This window comes from Diabrotica virgifera, chromosome 3 (assembly GCF_917563875.1).
Source record: "Diabrotica virgifera virgifera chromosome 3, PGI_DIABVI_V3a".
NCBI classification, from domain to species: domain Eukaryota; kingdom Metazoa; phylum Arthropoda; class Insecta; order Coleoptera; family Chrysomelidae; genus Diabrotica; species Diabrotica virgifera.
Genome location: NC_065445.1, coordinates 248,068,435 through 248,085,521, shown reverse-complemented (window position 1 = coordinate 248,085,521; position 17,087 = coordinate 248,068,435). Strand labels below are relative to the sequence as shown.

The 17,087-nt window shown below is 31.9% G+C and overlaps 2 protein-coding genes across 4 annotated transcripts in view; one reads left to right on the top strand and one right to left on the bottom strand.

The window, feature by feature from the left end:
• Window positions 1-17,087, top strand: part of LOC114335305 (pancreatic lipase-related protein 3-like) — a 593,140-nt gene that overhangs the window by 113,116 nt on the left and 462,937 nt on the right. The window lies entirely within an intron of this gene.
• LOC114334359 (lactosylceramide 4-alpha-galactosyltransferase) overlaps window positions 1-17,087 on the bottom strand; it is an 81,767-nt gene that overhangs the window by 36,919 nt on the left and 27,761 nt on the right. Inside the window, exon 1 of one of the 2 annotated variants that reach the window (XM_028284395.2) lies at window positions 753-812. The exons of the other annotated variant lie outside the window; for it this stretch is intronic. The gene's annotated coding sequence lies outside the window, so the exon portion shown is untranslated. Of the gene's footprint in view, window positions 1-752; window positions 813-17,087 lie in introns of those variants that run through there. 2 annotated transcript variants of the gene reach the window in all.

The following is a 17,087-nucleotide window of genomic DNA, read 5'->3' as shown; positions in this document are numbered from 1 at the left end:
TTAGAAAGACGAAAACTGGTACATTTATTTATCTTCCAGAGATAAATCGATTTCATTAATTGCGAATTTCTAGTACTGGTCATAGGCGTCCGTTTTGGGTAGGTCAACAGTTATTTTATAGCATAACTTTTTTGTCTTGAGTTTTCGAGCATTTTTGACACTAGATTATTAAATTATGAGGTATTCGAGTACTAAAAGTTACTCTTACTTTATGTTGGTAAAATACTTCGTTTTTTGTTGAAAAGTTCTTTCAATTTTTTTTTCAAATTCCAAAAATTAAAAACTTTCAAATCGATTTTTCTAGAAAACGGTGTGTTCTACCGACTTAAAGCAAGAGTACCTTTTAGTACTAGAATACCTCACAATTTAATAATCCGGTGTCAAAAATGCATAAAAGTTAAGGACAAAAAGTTATGCGATAAAATACCCGTTGCTCTACCCAAAACGGACGCCTATGACCGCTACTAGAAATTTGCAATGGATGGAATCGATTTATCTCTGAAAAGTAAATATGCATACCAATTTTCGTTTTTCTAAATAGAAGCCTTCTGGAGGTATTTAAGAAAAACTAATTTCATGACGCCATCTTCAAAGAGCTCTAGCTCCCTTAAGAAGCATTTTCGAACTAGGTGAATTGGGTTAAATTGTCTTAAAATTATCTGAGGAATCTCCTGTCTTCGTTTGTCGGTAGAGTTTCTGGACACCCTGTATAAACACATACATTTTTATTTAAGAAGATTGCAAGTACTTACAAAGGTAACGTTAGGTATAGCACGTGTGTTCACTAAAGAAGTAAATACGTTACTGCTTTGACACTTGAATATCTGTGTAAACGGGGTAGATAACAACCAGGAATTGTGATAAGATAAAAATCTCATTAACTTGGACCGTACAATAGGATATTTTATTACCGCATCAAACAAACAAATAGGGTTATTATGGTACTAATTTACTATTTTTTCGGTTTAACGTTGTAAATTAAAAAAACTTTAGTTTATTGTAAAACATTAGAAGTATTCGAAAAACATAAAAGTTATTTATGTATCAAGTGCGTAAAATAGGAGTTTATGGACCGCGACGTGTAAGTAAAGGAAGATTCATATTTATCCGTTGGGGCACGTAGCAGGGCCGTAACTACGATGTTGGCGGCCCCGGAGCAAACGTGATCTGGGGCCCCCTACCGGGAGGTCTGGGGAATGTACCCCCCAGCGGCAGGGGGGGTTCGGAAAAATGTTTTATATTTAACCTATTAAAAACGCATTTTTCCTCCTGTGTGAACACCACACTCTCTTCTTTCTTTTGTTTTCAGCATGTCCTGCAATAACTATAAAATTAACAGCGCTAATGATTACATCTTCATCTGTATCTGACATTGCGGACGGATCATCAACGAATGCGTTCGTTCGCTACAATGTAAATGGTCTTACTTTGTAGCGAACGAATAACCAAGCGAACGTAAATACACCTTAAGGTGCATTAAGCAACTGCAGTGTGAGCCAAACACACTCTGTGAAGCTGGTCAGTGTACTGGTGGGTCTGATCCTAATGTGCTGATTCTATCTTACCCTTTTCTTTCTTTTCAAGTAGTACCATGTGGTTCCTTTCACGTACCAAAATGGGGTCTGGAGTAAATTGGTTAAGACAGAGTAGCTGGGACCTGATGCCCCTATTCCGGTTGCATTTTAGTTTTTATTTCGCCAAAATAACTAATTTCCTCAGTAACAATTTATATCTTTATGAAAGGTCTCGGAGGCCCCAGCTCAGCGCCCCCTCTTCCAATGGCATTTTAGGTTTTCTTACGCCGAAATAACTAATTTCCTAAGTAATAATTTAAATTTTTATGTTAGGGTATCGGGGCCCCAGCTTAGCTCAGGCCTCAGGGGCCCCTGTTCTATTCCAATTGCATTTTAGTCGAAAAGACTAATTTCCCCAGTGAAAAATTAAAATCTTATGTTGCGTTATTTTTAAAAGGCCTTTTTAAAATTGTGTCATTTGACAATATTTTGTTGGGATCGGCTTTCAAAATACATATTTTTATTTTCCTCGTTAAAATCTATGTCAATCTCTGTCAATCAATGTAATATCTCGGCCAATCAAAGGGGACTCCTGCAGTGTCCCCCTTGGCACTGCCCCGGTTGCCCCAGTGGTAATTACGGCCCTGGCACGTAGCGTTTCGTTCCCGAAAAATATTGATTTTATGGTTTTAAATATGAACAATTCATACTGTCCGGAGCGTTTAGTGACTATTTTTTAATTCTTGTTTTTCTTTCCACCTTTTGCGAGCAATTTATTATAAATACCGTTTCAAAAGTTGCATGAATTTTATAGCTCAATTTATTAAAACTCATCCTGTATAACAATTCAGCGAATCATTTGTGTTGGTTAGTTAATAAAAAATGTCATATTGAAAGAAATATGTGTAAGAAAAAATAATATGATACTTAGAACAGTAATCTCTATAGCAGGGGTGGGAAAAGTGGCCGCATGCGGCCCTTTAGACATTTTTTGCGGCCCTCGGAAAAAAGTGAATTATTTTCATTTCAAGATTTTTTTTGTTTAATTATCGCTAATATTAATAATTATATAGATAATGCAGCTATTAATTAACACTTTCGCAGCGGGTGATTTTTCCGCGAAGTTTCCCGTAATTAACCCATAACTACCTAGTAAGTGTAACAATTGACGGAGCACCAAATTTGAGAGGAGCAAATATTGTAATGTTGAGAAAACTACTTAAAGATTACGTTTATGAACAATTTCCAGAACATTTATTACCTACTTTTTCAGTGCATAATCCATCAGCAGGAGCAGGTATTGTTCAAAAATGTTTTGCAAGTAGACAACGTCATTTCAATTTCAACTAATGTTGTTAATTTTATTCGTTCAGGAGGATTAAATCATCGTGCATTCATAGCATATTTGGAAGAGTTAGAAACAAAACATACTGATTTCTTATAGATACCACAGTCATATTAAGTATAGAAAAGGTTCTTAAAAGGTGCTGTGAGTTAGGGGAGGAAATTGCTATATTTTTCGATATGAAAAATGCGACACATTTGCTAAATTTGTAAGTTTTGAACGCAAAATTATACTTTTAAAATGAAACTCAAACTATTCAAAACTATTCATTGATCATATAAAAAAGAAAGAATTAGTTCAATAATTTCTCTAATTAAAATCATTAAATAATGTACCAGAAAATAAGTTTAAAATTTATAAAGAAAAGCTTTGTAATTTGTTGACAGAATTTGAAAACCGTTTCAAAGATTTTGAAGATATATAATTTTCCTTATCACTTCTAAGAAATAATTTTTTAGTTCAAATTGATTCCGTACCAGTCTACAATGAACTAGAAATTATAGATTAATTTGTATATTTTTGCAATACAAGCCATTAAGCCAAATTTCGGACCAATGCTGCACGATACGGCTACCGCCACGGCACACGTTTCGTGTTATTTTGTTGTGAATCGGTACTAGCAGTCGGATTTGTTTTAGTTCATTCAGATACTAGTTATTTATGTACCAAGTCAGTAAAGTTACTCTTTATCGAACGAGTCTGATATTATGAGCAGAGCCAGGCGAATAACAGACGAGTTCGATAAAGAGTCTTTACTGACATGGTGCATACAAAATTTTATCGCCAGCAATTTGATATTGGTTTTAATACTAACTTACAATTTACAATTTAAGAATTTTTTAAAATTTTAGACGTAATAAAAATTTCATGACAGTGATGACAGGTGCCTTCTGCATGATGGCCGCTTTCGATTTTTAATCGAATAAGTAAATAAATTGTAAGTTAACTCAAATAAATAATCGATTACTGCCATTACCACTTACATTCAATTCTGATTAATCGCGGCAGGTAAAGTAAAATTCTTCTTTCAGTACAATAAAGTGTTACTTTACTGCCGCAAATGAGGGCAAATGAGTACAATAATGAATGACTTTAGTGACGGTTGGCGATAAAGTCATTTATATGCTCTCTGATAATAGCTTAGGAGCTTGAAACCGGGTAGGGTGTTTATGACACTATCTGATTAAATTGAAATATAAGACGTTTCTAGTTTTCGTTTTAGAACAAAACTATTATTTTTGAAAGTACATAACTTCAAGACTACTGTCTAAAAATTTCAGTATGACCGGAGTAAAATTACCGGAAATATTGCATTCTTAATATCCCCACCTTCGACTCGCTTTGCAGCAGCTTGAGCGTAGTGAGAAACATTCAACAGTTGCTCCCTTCTCATTTGTAAATTATTCCGCGGTTCAAAAACATTTTCCGGTGTGCATCACTTTACGATTTGATAGACAAAAAAGTTCTAGTTTGTCTCAAAACTGCTTTTCACACTAAAACCAATTCAACTAAAAATCTAACTGAAAAGCTACTTGACAGATCCACCTGAAATTTATCATATATTTTCTTTAGACATTTCATGAGGTAAAGCTTTGTTTTCTGCTTATTTTTGGTTTAACAATACTAAATATGTTGATTTGCACACTTTTTTACAAAAAAATTTAAATTAAAATACAATAAAACATATAGTAAGAAAATAATATATTAGATGAATATTGGTAGAAATTTTGTTGGTAATCAAATTATGTAAATCAAAGCATTACCTACTAGGTAGGTACATTTAAACATTTTACATTTTCGAAATAGGTAGGTACCTATGTAATTTTTTATTACAATACTGAGACATTTACAATTACGTACCTGTTGCTTTTAAAAACTATTTAAAAAGTCACTACAATTATAAACTTGCTTTTATCTGTGTCCTCACAACAATAAAAACTAATATACCTACACATTTGTTTACCTCTAACCATTGACGTATTAATAAAATAACCGACATATTGAACAATTGTTGACAGGTCATTGTAATTACCCAATCAGAGCACGTATAACGTTTCAGCTGCGCCCAGGACCAAGACATTTGATGAATTCGCGCACATATAAATTTACTCCCAAACGCGCCCAAAGAAGTATAACTTCAAAAAGACGATTTTCCATTTTAATCGGTAATTTTAAAGTTATGTTCAAAATGTTATGTAACAAATACATCTTTTTGTATTTGAAATTTATTGGTACATTGTCAAGTATTTCGCGAGAAATTAAAACAAATCTTTTTACAACCCCTTTAAACCCCACACCCGTCCCAGCATCATTGTTTGCAGTGGCGTGCTGGCTATATAAATGAATCGGTCCGAGAGGCCGCGGCCTCTTGAGGCCGGTCAAATAGGTTTTTTTCACAAAAATTTTTAGATGTAACCAAAAAAATATTTTTAATTTTTAATCGAATGTTAATTTTGTTAATGTTAATTTTTTAATTGTAAAATATAGTTAAGTAAATGAATAAGACTATACAGGGTGTCCCGAAAATAATGGTCATAAATTATACCACACATTCTGGGGTCAAAAATAGTTCGATTGAACCTAACTTACCTTAGTACAAATGTGCTCACAAAAAAAAAGTTACAGCCCTTTGAAGTTACAAAATGAAAATCGATTTTTTTCAATATATCGAAAACTATTAGAGATTTTTTATTGACGATGGACATGTATAATTCTTATGTCAGGAACATCTTAAAACAAAATTATAGTGAAATTTGTCCACCCCATAAAAAATTTATGGGGATTTTGTTCCCTTAAACCCCCCCAAACTTTTGTGTACGTTCCAATTAATTCATTATTGTGGTACCATTAGTTAAACACAACGTTTTTAAAACTTTTTTGCCTCTTAGTATTTTTTCGATAAGCCATTTTTTATTGAGATGCGGCTTCTTTTTCAATATATTTACGTAAAAATTTTATGGGGGTTTTGTTCCTTTAAACCCCCCTAATGTTTGTGTCCGTTCCAATTAAACTATTATTGTGGTACCATTAGTTAAACACAGTGTTTTTAAAACTTTTGTCTCTTAGTCTTTTGTTCATAAGTCACCTTTTATCGAGATGTAGCTTCTTTTTCAAAATATACCTAAAAATGTAAATTATAAATAAATTTTCAGATTATTAACAGGTCTCTATAACCGTACTTAACCATATACAAATATGTGGTGGATTCGACAAGTATTCAAAATATCTCGATAAACACTGGCTTATCGAAAAAGTACTAAGAGGCAAAAAAAATTAAAAATAATGTGTTTAACTAATAGTGCCACAATAATAATTTAATTGGAACGTACACAAAAGTTTGGGGGGGTTTAAGGGAACAAAGCCCCCATAAAATTTGTATGGGGTGCACAAATTTTACTTAATTTTTTTTTAAGATATTGCTGTCGTAAAAATACCACATGTCAATTTTCAATAATAAATCTCTGAGAGTTTTCGATATATGAAAAAAAATCGATTTTCATTTTGTAACTTCAAAGGGCTGTAACTTTTTTTGTGTGCACTATTGTATATAGGTAAGTGAGGTTCAATCAACCTATTTTTTACCCCAGAATCTGTGGTATAATTTATGACCAATCTTTTCGGGACACCCTGTATAATACATAAATAATATATTGCGACATATAATATTTATTTTAATACATACAAGTATATTTATGGTTTTCCAATTTCCTTCAAACATGTATGTACTCTGCAGAATAAAAAATGGAAAAACGTCTTGCACAATTTTGACCGAATTATTGGAAGTATCGAAAAACGATTTGATCAATAGAAATTGTTTTATGATGATTTAAGCACTCTACATCCTAGAAATTTTGATACAATAAAAAATGGTATACCTTTACTTACTTACTTACTTAGTCCTAAGCCTTTCTACCTTTAGGTGTAAGGCTGGTATACCTTTAACGGCATTTAAATCATTTACTGAAAAATTAAGAAACTTTTATCCGACCATATCTGCGATTGCCATAACCGATACCATTATCGATACCCTAAAGTAACGTTTACACGTATCCAGTAACTGGCGCCAGTCTCACTGGAATGCCAGTGGCATGAAAAATAGACCACCTTTCTATTCTAGACAGCGCTGGCAGACAGCGCTGGACTGGCACAAAAAAGTGTTTACATGATGCCATTTCCATGCCAGCGCTGTCGTGTCAGTGCGACTGGCGCCAGTTACTGGATACGTATAAACGCGCCTTAACTGCAGTTAGAGAAGAACTAGTGGATTTTGCTGATAAATGTGTGTTAAAAAGTAGGATTTTGCAAAATACTGCAATTATAGAAGATCGAGTTAATGATGAGTATGTTCAGTCTACAGAAAGTATGAAGGATGATATTATTAATCTAAGTGAATGAACATGATGTAACAAATGACAATGTTGTTGATATCGTGAAAACTTCACTTCCATGTGGTACTAAAAAATGTAAAGATTGTATAGCTTGCTGTGATGCTTTTTTGCATAAGTACAACTTATATCTGTGTGCTTATCCAAATAGTATACAAGCATTTATTAACTCTTTCAGTCACACAAGTTTCTTGCGATAGAAGCTTTTCAACGTTGAAATACATAAAAAATCGGTTAATAAGTACTTTAACACAAGATCACTTGGAAACATTTATGCTAATGGCTATAGAAAAGGAAGTTTTGTATGAGCTTAAAAATGATGAAATAATTGACGAATTTGCTCAAAAAGTTAGTTTAATGCGGAATTTATTGATCGAGAGTTAAATAATTATTTTATAAAATAATTGCAAAAGAATGTTTAGATTATTGCGTTGTATTAACATTTTAAATATTGTTAAATTAAAGTATTTGCATTGTACTGGTATTTCTACTCTCTTGTATAATTGATTTACTAAAATTTAACTTAATACATAATTGAAAAATTCTCAAAATTTTATTTTACTTTTATCTTAATTACATCAAATTCATATTATATTTATTCAGGAAGTTATGGTTTCTGCCTTACTACATACAATATTGTCATACATGTCATACTACATACAATATTGTCATACATTATTTTGTGACACTGCTTAATTCTTAAATAAAAAAATAGAGCAAATTAAAAAAATCATTGAATTCAAAGTTTTATGTTTGATTTAAAAATAATATATATTTTTGTTTTTTTTTTTATTTTATAAATAACGAATAAAACATCCTGATTATAGAAGGTAAAATGAGGATGGGGGGCCGCTTTTCTATAAAATCACCGGGCCGCTTGAAAAGTTCCAGCACGCCACTGATTGTTTGTAGCTTTTTTGATGTTATTCATGAATCAACCCTTAAAATTTGTTTAAATTGAAAGATTTTCGATATTTTTTGCTTTAGTTAACTAAATTATAATATTATATTATAATACTTGTAGATACTATAATTTCATTTCAATAAAAAATAAATAATATCGGAAAATTTGCCGACTGCGTTTAAATTTACACATTTATTTACAAAAAAGTTTAAGATTAAGATTAATCTTGCTGAGTAATGTTTATTTTAAACTATATTCATAAATAAATCTCGGAAATATAAATTGTTGAATCGTCACTATCAAGTATGAATTGTCACTATCAAGTCGTATTTTACTGATACTGATCTATAAATAGAATACTGGTACTTAGGGTTATGAAAATGTGCAGCATTTTAGATTTTACTATTTAGTTGAATGTGAATATGTGCACAATCACAAGTCGTTGTATTTTTTTTTTCATTTGTTTATTGCAATTTGCATAAAAAGTTTTATATTTTACCATATTTGGGAGAATTTTTTCCGTAACTAATATTTTACCGATTATTTCATTCATATGAGATTCTGACCAATGGAAAGGTACAGAAATAAAAATTAAAGTGATTATTTTTTGATGATTTTAACTTCCAATCCTATAGTAAGATATTTGATCACGTGTTTAATTCTGTCCAATCAGATTAAAATTATACTGAGAATTATCTACTGTAGAAAATTACCGATAGAATGTTTTTAAGTGGATTGTTTCTGTTTAATGGCAACCAGTTTCCTAGTTTTGACAACTGTCACATTTAAGAAAATATCCATAATATACGTATTAAAAAATAATCTTACGAATATCACACGACAGTAAGAATAAATAAGAAAATAGTGCTTCATTTTTACTCAAATTTGTTGTCATTGGGCAATAGCCACTCGAGCCCTGCTATAATATCACAACAGAGTGAGAATATATTGAAAATAATGCGACAGTTTTGCAGGGCTCAAGTGGCTATTGCCAGACAACAAATTTTCGAAAAACTGCCGCATTATTTTCAATTTATTCTCACTCTCGTGATATTATACCCGATAATTTTTGATAATATCCCGTCGTCATGTATATTACGTCAGATACCCTTCGTTGCTACGAAAAAATACATTCAGTGACATTAATGACAATTAATGTTTTAAAAATTATAAAAGTGACGACTTTCAACCGTCAAATATTTATAACAACTGTGTGTTTAATTGTACTAATTTGTACTTACATAAATAAATTACAATAAAATTTTGGTCTTGAACATTTTTATTCATGAAATAATCGCAGCAAATTGCACTCGGTCTCCAAAATTATTATCGAATTTTTCCCTCGTGACACTTTGACATTGACAAAACTATCAAAGTGTCACTCGGAAAAAATTCGATAATTTTAGAGCTCTTGTGCAATTACTACTGAATATTATTTTGGATACTAAGTATAAAAATAAAGTAAATCATTGCGAAATAATAGAGTCATAACTCATTAAAACTATTTATGCGTAGCTTTGAGATTTTTTTTTAAATAACAGTTACATAATAGACAGGGTAACGATAAAGTATGGAAACACGGTAATTTGTCGAAAACCGCTAAAACGATTGTTATAGATTTTGGTGGGTAAGGATCTTCTAATGCGGCCGATATTATAGCGGTAATTACATTGTTGTCAAATCTTCCGTTTTTCTGGAAATCTAATGAACTTTCTTATTTCAAATGGAACACCCTGTATATTTTTTGCGTTTTAAAGTTCTTAAAAAATACTGATTATTTATTATGTTATATTCCCTATATCTACATGCCATAATTTCGTAGTTATTGCTACATTTATTAAAAAAAAATTAAGCAAATTATAATAAAAATCAATTTTTTCTGCCCGAGTAAACATTATTTTAGATTGTTTGGATTATTGGGAACAAAATAGGTCTTTTGTAATTTTCCAATAAAGTTAATCTTTTCCGAGTTATACACAATTTAAAACTGAAAAAAAAATCGAAAAATGGCAATTTTTAAGATTCAAACACAAAGTCAAAAGAATAATTTTTGAAATTACGAAGTACATACCTAAATTCAAGCTCAACCTTCTTCTATCAGTTCCCTATAAGAATTTTTGGCACGTTTTATTATAAAATATTGTGATCTTTAATTGATAATGAAGCGCATATGAGAGTAGGATTGGTCGGGCTACAGTAACAACTAAAAAACAATGTTTCAAAATAAAATGAGACCAAATTACTTAACTCTATCTGATGAAATGGGGTTTGAACTTGAATTTAAGTACTTCGTAGTTTCAAAAATATTTTTTTTAATAACTTTAGAGGAAAATTATAAAAGACCTTTTTTGTTCCCAATGATCCAAAAAACCTAAAATAATTTTTACCCGGGCCGAATAAATTTATTTTTATAATTTGTTTAAAAACTTTTTTCTTAATAAATTTAGCAATAACTTCGAAATTAAAGCATTTAAGTATAGGGAATAAAACATGAAAAATAATCAGTATTTCTTAAGGACTTTAAAACGTAAAAAAATATATACAGGGTATTCAATTTTAAATAGAAAAGTTTATTAGATTTCCAGAAAAATGGAAGATTTGATGTAATTAATAATAATAATAATATAATAATACATTTATTATCCACAATAACATAGTACATGCTTACAATACATTACATACATTGAGTTAGTGGATAAAAGGCTACAACTGGTTCAGTCATGGACCAGTTACCCAGTCCACTTCTGTTCTTCCACCAGTTCCTACCATATTAAAACACGTATTTAGTGAAACGAGAGCATAGCTTACAATAAATATAATAATTATTAAAACGATAATCAAAAAGATATTAGGAATTGTGGAAAGGTAGCAGGAAGAAAGGAACAAAGAACGAAGGGACAAAGGAAAGGAGAGTAGTTCGTTTAAAACTTTACGCAAAAGTTGTTCATATATTTTGTAAATTTAACAGATGCTTCTTATATCGATTTTTAAATGATGATGCTGATAGAAATATGCTTTATTGTCATGAAAAATTTAACAATTTTATAGACAAAGCTTACAAGAATCATAAATAAAAACAATAACAAATACAATTTACTAAAATTATACAAATCGTCAATATAAATAAAACATAATAAAGTCAAATAAAAATCAGTAACAATCTATTGCAAAATTAAAAAAAATTGCAAATTGCGTAATCTACCTTAAGAAATTTAATAAGTAATTTATTAAGTTATGCTGCTGCATATGACACTCAAATATAGATTAAGATTCTACTTATACATAACAATACTGTAATTTCTTAGTTATTGGTTAAGAAACTCTGCTATTGAATAATATGGTCTTTCAGATAAATAGGCTTTAGTCATTTTACGGAACTTGGGGAAAGATGTTGCAGATTTAAGTTGTAGAGGGAGATGGTTGTATAATTTTTTTGCAGAATATAATATAGATTTCTTTACTAACTCACTGGACGGGATCGGTAAATAGATGTCAAAAGTAGAATTTCTGGTGGAATAGTCATGTCTAGGTCTTTCTGGAAAAACATGTAGATGTTTACGAATTAAGCAAACAGTTTCTAAAATATATAAAGAAGGTAATGTTAGAATTCTGTGATCTTTGAAGTAGCTTCTGCAATGTGTTGTTCTTCTGAGGCCAAACAGATATCTGATTGCTCTTTTTTGCAATTTAAAAATAACATCGGATTGGGCAGCTGTACCAAAACCCCAAAAAGGCAGACCATATCGAAGATGGGACTCGAACAATGAAAAGTATGTTATTTTGGAAGAGGCTAAATCCATTTCCTTAGAGACAGATCTTATTGCAAAGCAAGCTGAGGATAGTTTCTTGCTTAACACATCGATATGAAGGGACCATTTAAGGTTGCTATCTAAAAAAATACCAAGAAACTTTACAGAATCAACGATACTGATCTGGCTGTTATGAAGAGGTAAGGGTTGAACAGTTCCTTTATAGGGTAATGCTACTGTTTTATCTACGTTAAAAGAGAGTAAATTAGAATCTGACCACGATTTTATTGTGAGTAGATCAGAAGTTATAGTAGCATGAAGAGTTGCGATATTTGAGTTGCTCCAAGTGATACTGGTATCGTCAGCAAAAAGAAAAACTTTTCCATCGATTTTTAAACTAGAGTGATGTCATTAATAAAGATAAGGAAAAGTAGAGGACCCAATACTGAACCTTGCGGTACCCCACATACAATATTTTTGAGACTAGAGTCTGTATCATTTGCTCTAACCAGTTGTTTCCTATTTTCCAAGTAAGATTGAAACCAGTTCAAAGAAATACCTCGAATTCCATAGAAATCTAGTTTTTTTTATCAAAATGTCGTGATCTACACAATCAAAAGCTTTGGCATAATCACAAAAAACAGTGGCAGTGTGGAGATTATTGTTTAATGCTTGATAAACCTCATGTAGTACAGAAAACATGGCATCGGTGGTACATTTATTATTTAAAGATCCAAACTGATTTTGTGATAAAATCTTGTTATCAACGAGAAAGGACATAAGTCGGGCTTTTAGGAGTCTTTCAATAATTTTGGAGAGTACCGGTAGTAATGCAATAGGTCTATAATTGCAGGCAATAGATTTTTCACCACCCTTATGAAGAGGAATAATGATGGCCGTCTTTAAGCACTCTGGAAATTTACCTTTCTCAAAAGAATAATTTATTAGAGAGATGAGGACTCCCAACACATTGTCTGGGAGATTTGAGAAAATTTTTATGGATAGTCCATCGGTACTACAGGAAGATTTGCTTTTGATACTATTGATTGTTTGGATCAGTTCAGATTTACCAACCGGTCTTATAAAGAATGAATTCGAAACCTTTCCTGAATTAGGGAGATAGGAAATGGGATCTTGTTGTGACACAATAGTTGATGTTATATTTTTAGTCACATTAACAAAATATTCATTTAGATTTTCTGGGTCTGGAAGGGAAAATGTTTGAGCTGTGTGAGTTTTATTTCGAAGATCGTTTATTATGGACCAAGTTTCTTTTGCAACACTTTTGGAGCTTCTGAGACGATTTTGATAATACAATTTTTTAGCCGATTTTATAAGTTTTAAATAGATTGCCCTGTACTTGGTGATATATTCAGTAACAGAGACGTTGGTAGTAAATTTCTTGATATACAGTAGTGAACGCATGTTTTTGGCTGATATGCGGACACCTTTGGTAATCCAGGGTTTGCGATGTTTTTGCTTAATTGTGATTAAAGGAAATGCTTTATTGAAGATACAGACCAGTTTATTCAAAAAATCACTGAAATTATAATCGACGTCCATGGAAGGAAAGTGCCACTCAGAGGTTAAGCATAAATTTTGGAATTTACGAAAGTTCCGACCGGAAAAAATCCTGCCTAAACGTCGAGTTTTCGAGGAGGACTTGCTAAAGATGTTAAACTTCGTATAAACCGCTTCATGATCAGATAGTCCCGCATTAACAGTTGTAGCGCAGACATCAAGGGGTGAGAAATCTGAGACAATATAATCAATTATGGTAGATGAAGTTTTTGTAATCCTTGTAGGAGAATCAATGTGCACTGATAGACCATATGATTCAAATATGTTGACCAGGGATATTTGTGTAGCACAAGCAGAAGCATAATTAATGTTGAAGTCCCCGCATAAAATTTTTCTGCTTTTATGGGGCAGGTCATCTAACAAATTAAGCAGGTTCTGAAAAAATAGTTCCACGGAAGAGTCAGGTGATCTATAAATGCAAATAATATAAAGATTAAGGTTCTTACTGTAAACTAAGGAAAACTCAAAGAATGCTTCACTTAACAAAAAGTCATATTTTGTTACCAGAGAAAAATCATTATTTGTAGAAAGAATTAGGGTGCCTCCATGAGCTGAACTTGGACGGTCATACCTAGCAATACTGGAATATTTTTCTACAAAAAAAGGCTCGTTGACTTCAAGCCAGTGCTCAGTAACCGCAACTATCGGTGGAAACCCTAATTCCTCTAGAAACAGAAATAATTCATCAGTTTTATATCTTATAGAACGAATATTAATCAGAATCATGCTAAAGTTGTTATCACTAAAATAATTTGAGGATTCTAGTCCCTCAGAACACGTCGTGATGTTTAAAAATTTCGTCTTGGAGAGGCAGCGGAATAGTAGTTTCGGTGGCATTCCCTTGATTTTTGCAGGTGAATAATTCTTTCCGAAGTTAGAAAAGACCTAAAAGCAGCAAGATCAGCGTGTATCTCATCTGCACCAATTCCATAAGCATCATTAAAATCTAGAAGAATTTTTCGTAGATCTTCACTCTTTGTAGGAAATCCTTCGGAAGCCAGAAACAATTTAACACTTGTGTTGGTATACCCATCATAAAATACTGATGCAGGTTGGTCGTGTAAATAAGCAAGATGAAGTTTAATGGCCTTTAAGATATCCGGTTCCCTTAATTTGGCTAAAAGATATCGATTATTAGAGTTATTGGTTAATCTAACTCTTGGTGGGGTCAATGGATCGAGATTAGTCGATGGTTCTATAGTATCTTTCTTAATGAAATTAATATGGGTATGGAACGGATTCTTAGTTTTGCAAATTTCGATGGCCTGTTTGTCTGTTTGTATGTTTGTGCTCTGAACTTCATTTTTGTTGTTGCATAAACTGCTATTTGAATTTTCCAGGCTAATAGGACTTCTGATATTCTTCAGATTCTTATGTGACTCAGATGAAAGCGTTGGTTCGGAATATGAAGATTCGATAGACCATTTAATGTTTACACCAGGTGGCCAAATGCCCTTATTAAATAATAGGTTAATAGATGTTCTAGATTTTATACCTATTTTGAATGAAGAACCAGTTGTTGTGTCGGCATCTTTAAGGAGGGCATAACATCTTATATATTCCTTGATACCTAGCTTCTCTTTAATATAGTGAACCACTTGTATAGGGGTGTATATTGGGCTCAAGTTACTAATAACTACAAAGTGACACTTATCTTCTGTAATTTTTGACTTTTGCTCTGCATTTGCTTCGAAATGTTGAGGCTCTTCAGTCTGGGTACTTGAGGTGCTGGTACTCTTTTTTCGTTGGTATGGTAGATAGACTTTTGGTAAGATTGCTCATTTGATTCGATATTTCATTGATGTTTGAAGAGAGCCTATCTAATCCCAACTTAATATCAGTTGAATTTGATTCTTGGATTTGAACCTTAACAGTCTCATCTGAACCCCCGAAAAAAACTGACGATATATTAAAAATATCATGTTCCATCTGCCTAACAGATTTTAAAACCTTTTCAGGATTCAGCAGGTTATTTAGTTTATGGATCTCATCAATTTTTTTCGTAAGATAGTCCAGTTTGTCGTCATTTTTGGTCAACAAATCGTAAGTCTCAATGAAAACAGGCAAATTATCAGTAAGTTTCTTAGTAACTTGAGTTAAAGCTTCAAAGTTCTCTAGTGGTATTTGATTTTTTGATAAGTTGGTTATTTTCTCGTTTAAATATCTTGAGCTAGGCGAGTCACATACCGTACAAAAGAATCTTAGATGGGGAAATTTTTGTTCCAATAGGGCCTTAGTGGTGGACTTATTTAATTTTGTGCATCGCATACAGAAATTTCTGCGGCAATCTCCATCGCAGCGCAATCGATAATAAACCTGAATCTAATTTAAATAAGTTGTTAATGAAAACTGCGACATTGTAGGAAAAACCTCTCTGAAATAATACCTTGTTATGTCTAGGAAAACGAAGAATAGTATTGCGTCTGATATTTAAATTGTGTATATCCGTTCTGGAGGTTAACCTGTTGTGTAAATAGGGTGGGATTTTTTAAATATACCTTATGACATAAACAACTAAAATGTAATTGCCGTCTGTTGTACATATTTAACCAGTTTAATTGTTTGAATTTACTCGAGATCCTGCCAAATTTTCTAATACCGCAAATCAGACGCGCACACGAGTTTTGCAGTTTTTGAACCCTTCGTGAATCAGTATTGTCTTAACACGGTCCATATACAACGTCGCAGTGATTAAAGTGTGATAAAACTAATGAATCACATAAAAGCTTTTTGACGTCCTGTGATAAACAATGTCTTTGTGCATAAATCATTTTTAAAGTTGCATAAGCTGCCTTCAATTTAAGAGATATATGTTCTTTAAACCTTAGTCTCGAATCCAATAAAAGGCCTAAGTTTTTAGAATTTAATTTTATAGGAATATTTGTACCATTCATTTCAAGTGAAACGTTAGCCAAAATGGATTCACGTATATTCTCATTGCAAAACAATAATGCTACAGATTTTGATGGGTTAATTTTAAGTGCATGGTCAGTAGCCGTTTTGTAAATATTGAACAAATCAGTTTTTAGGCGTTCAACAGCTTCTAATACATTAGAATGTTCAAATGACAAATAAATTTGCGTATCATCCGCGTATAAGTGATAGTTGCAGTAGTTAAGACATTTAGGAAATGTTGAAGTATACAAACTAAATAATAATGGACCGAAAATACTTCCCTGAGGTACACCTGATTTTATTTCACTAGACGAGGAAGTCATTTCATCAATCTGAACAATTTGTTTACGCTTATGTAAGTAAGAGGTAAGAAGATTCCTGGAACTGACACTAAATTTATAAAACTGTAATATTGCTAATAAATAATATATCATGATTAATTAAGTCAAAGGCTTTAGTAAAGTCTAAAAGAACAAGAAGAGTAACCTTGTTCAAATCTAAAGATATAATAACATCATCAACAACATCAACAAGTGCAGTTGCACACCCATGATTACGTCTAAAACCCGATTGGTTTTCTGGCAAAATTTTATTAGTGCTTAAAAACTCTCTAATCTGGCTTTCCATAATTCATTCAAAAATTTTTGAAAATGTAGGTAAAATACTAATTGATCTAAGATCATTGTACTCTTTAGGTGAGGTGATTTTCGGCAA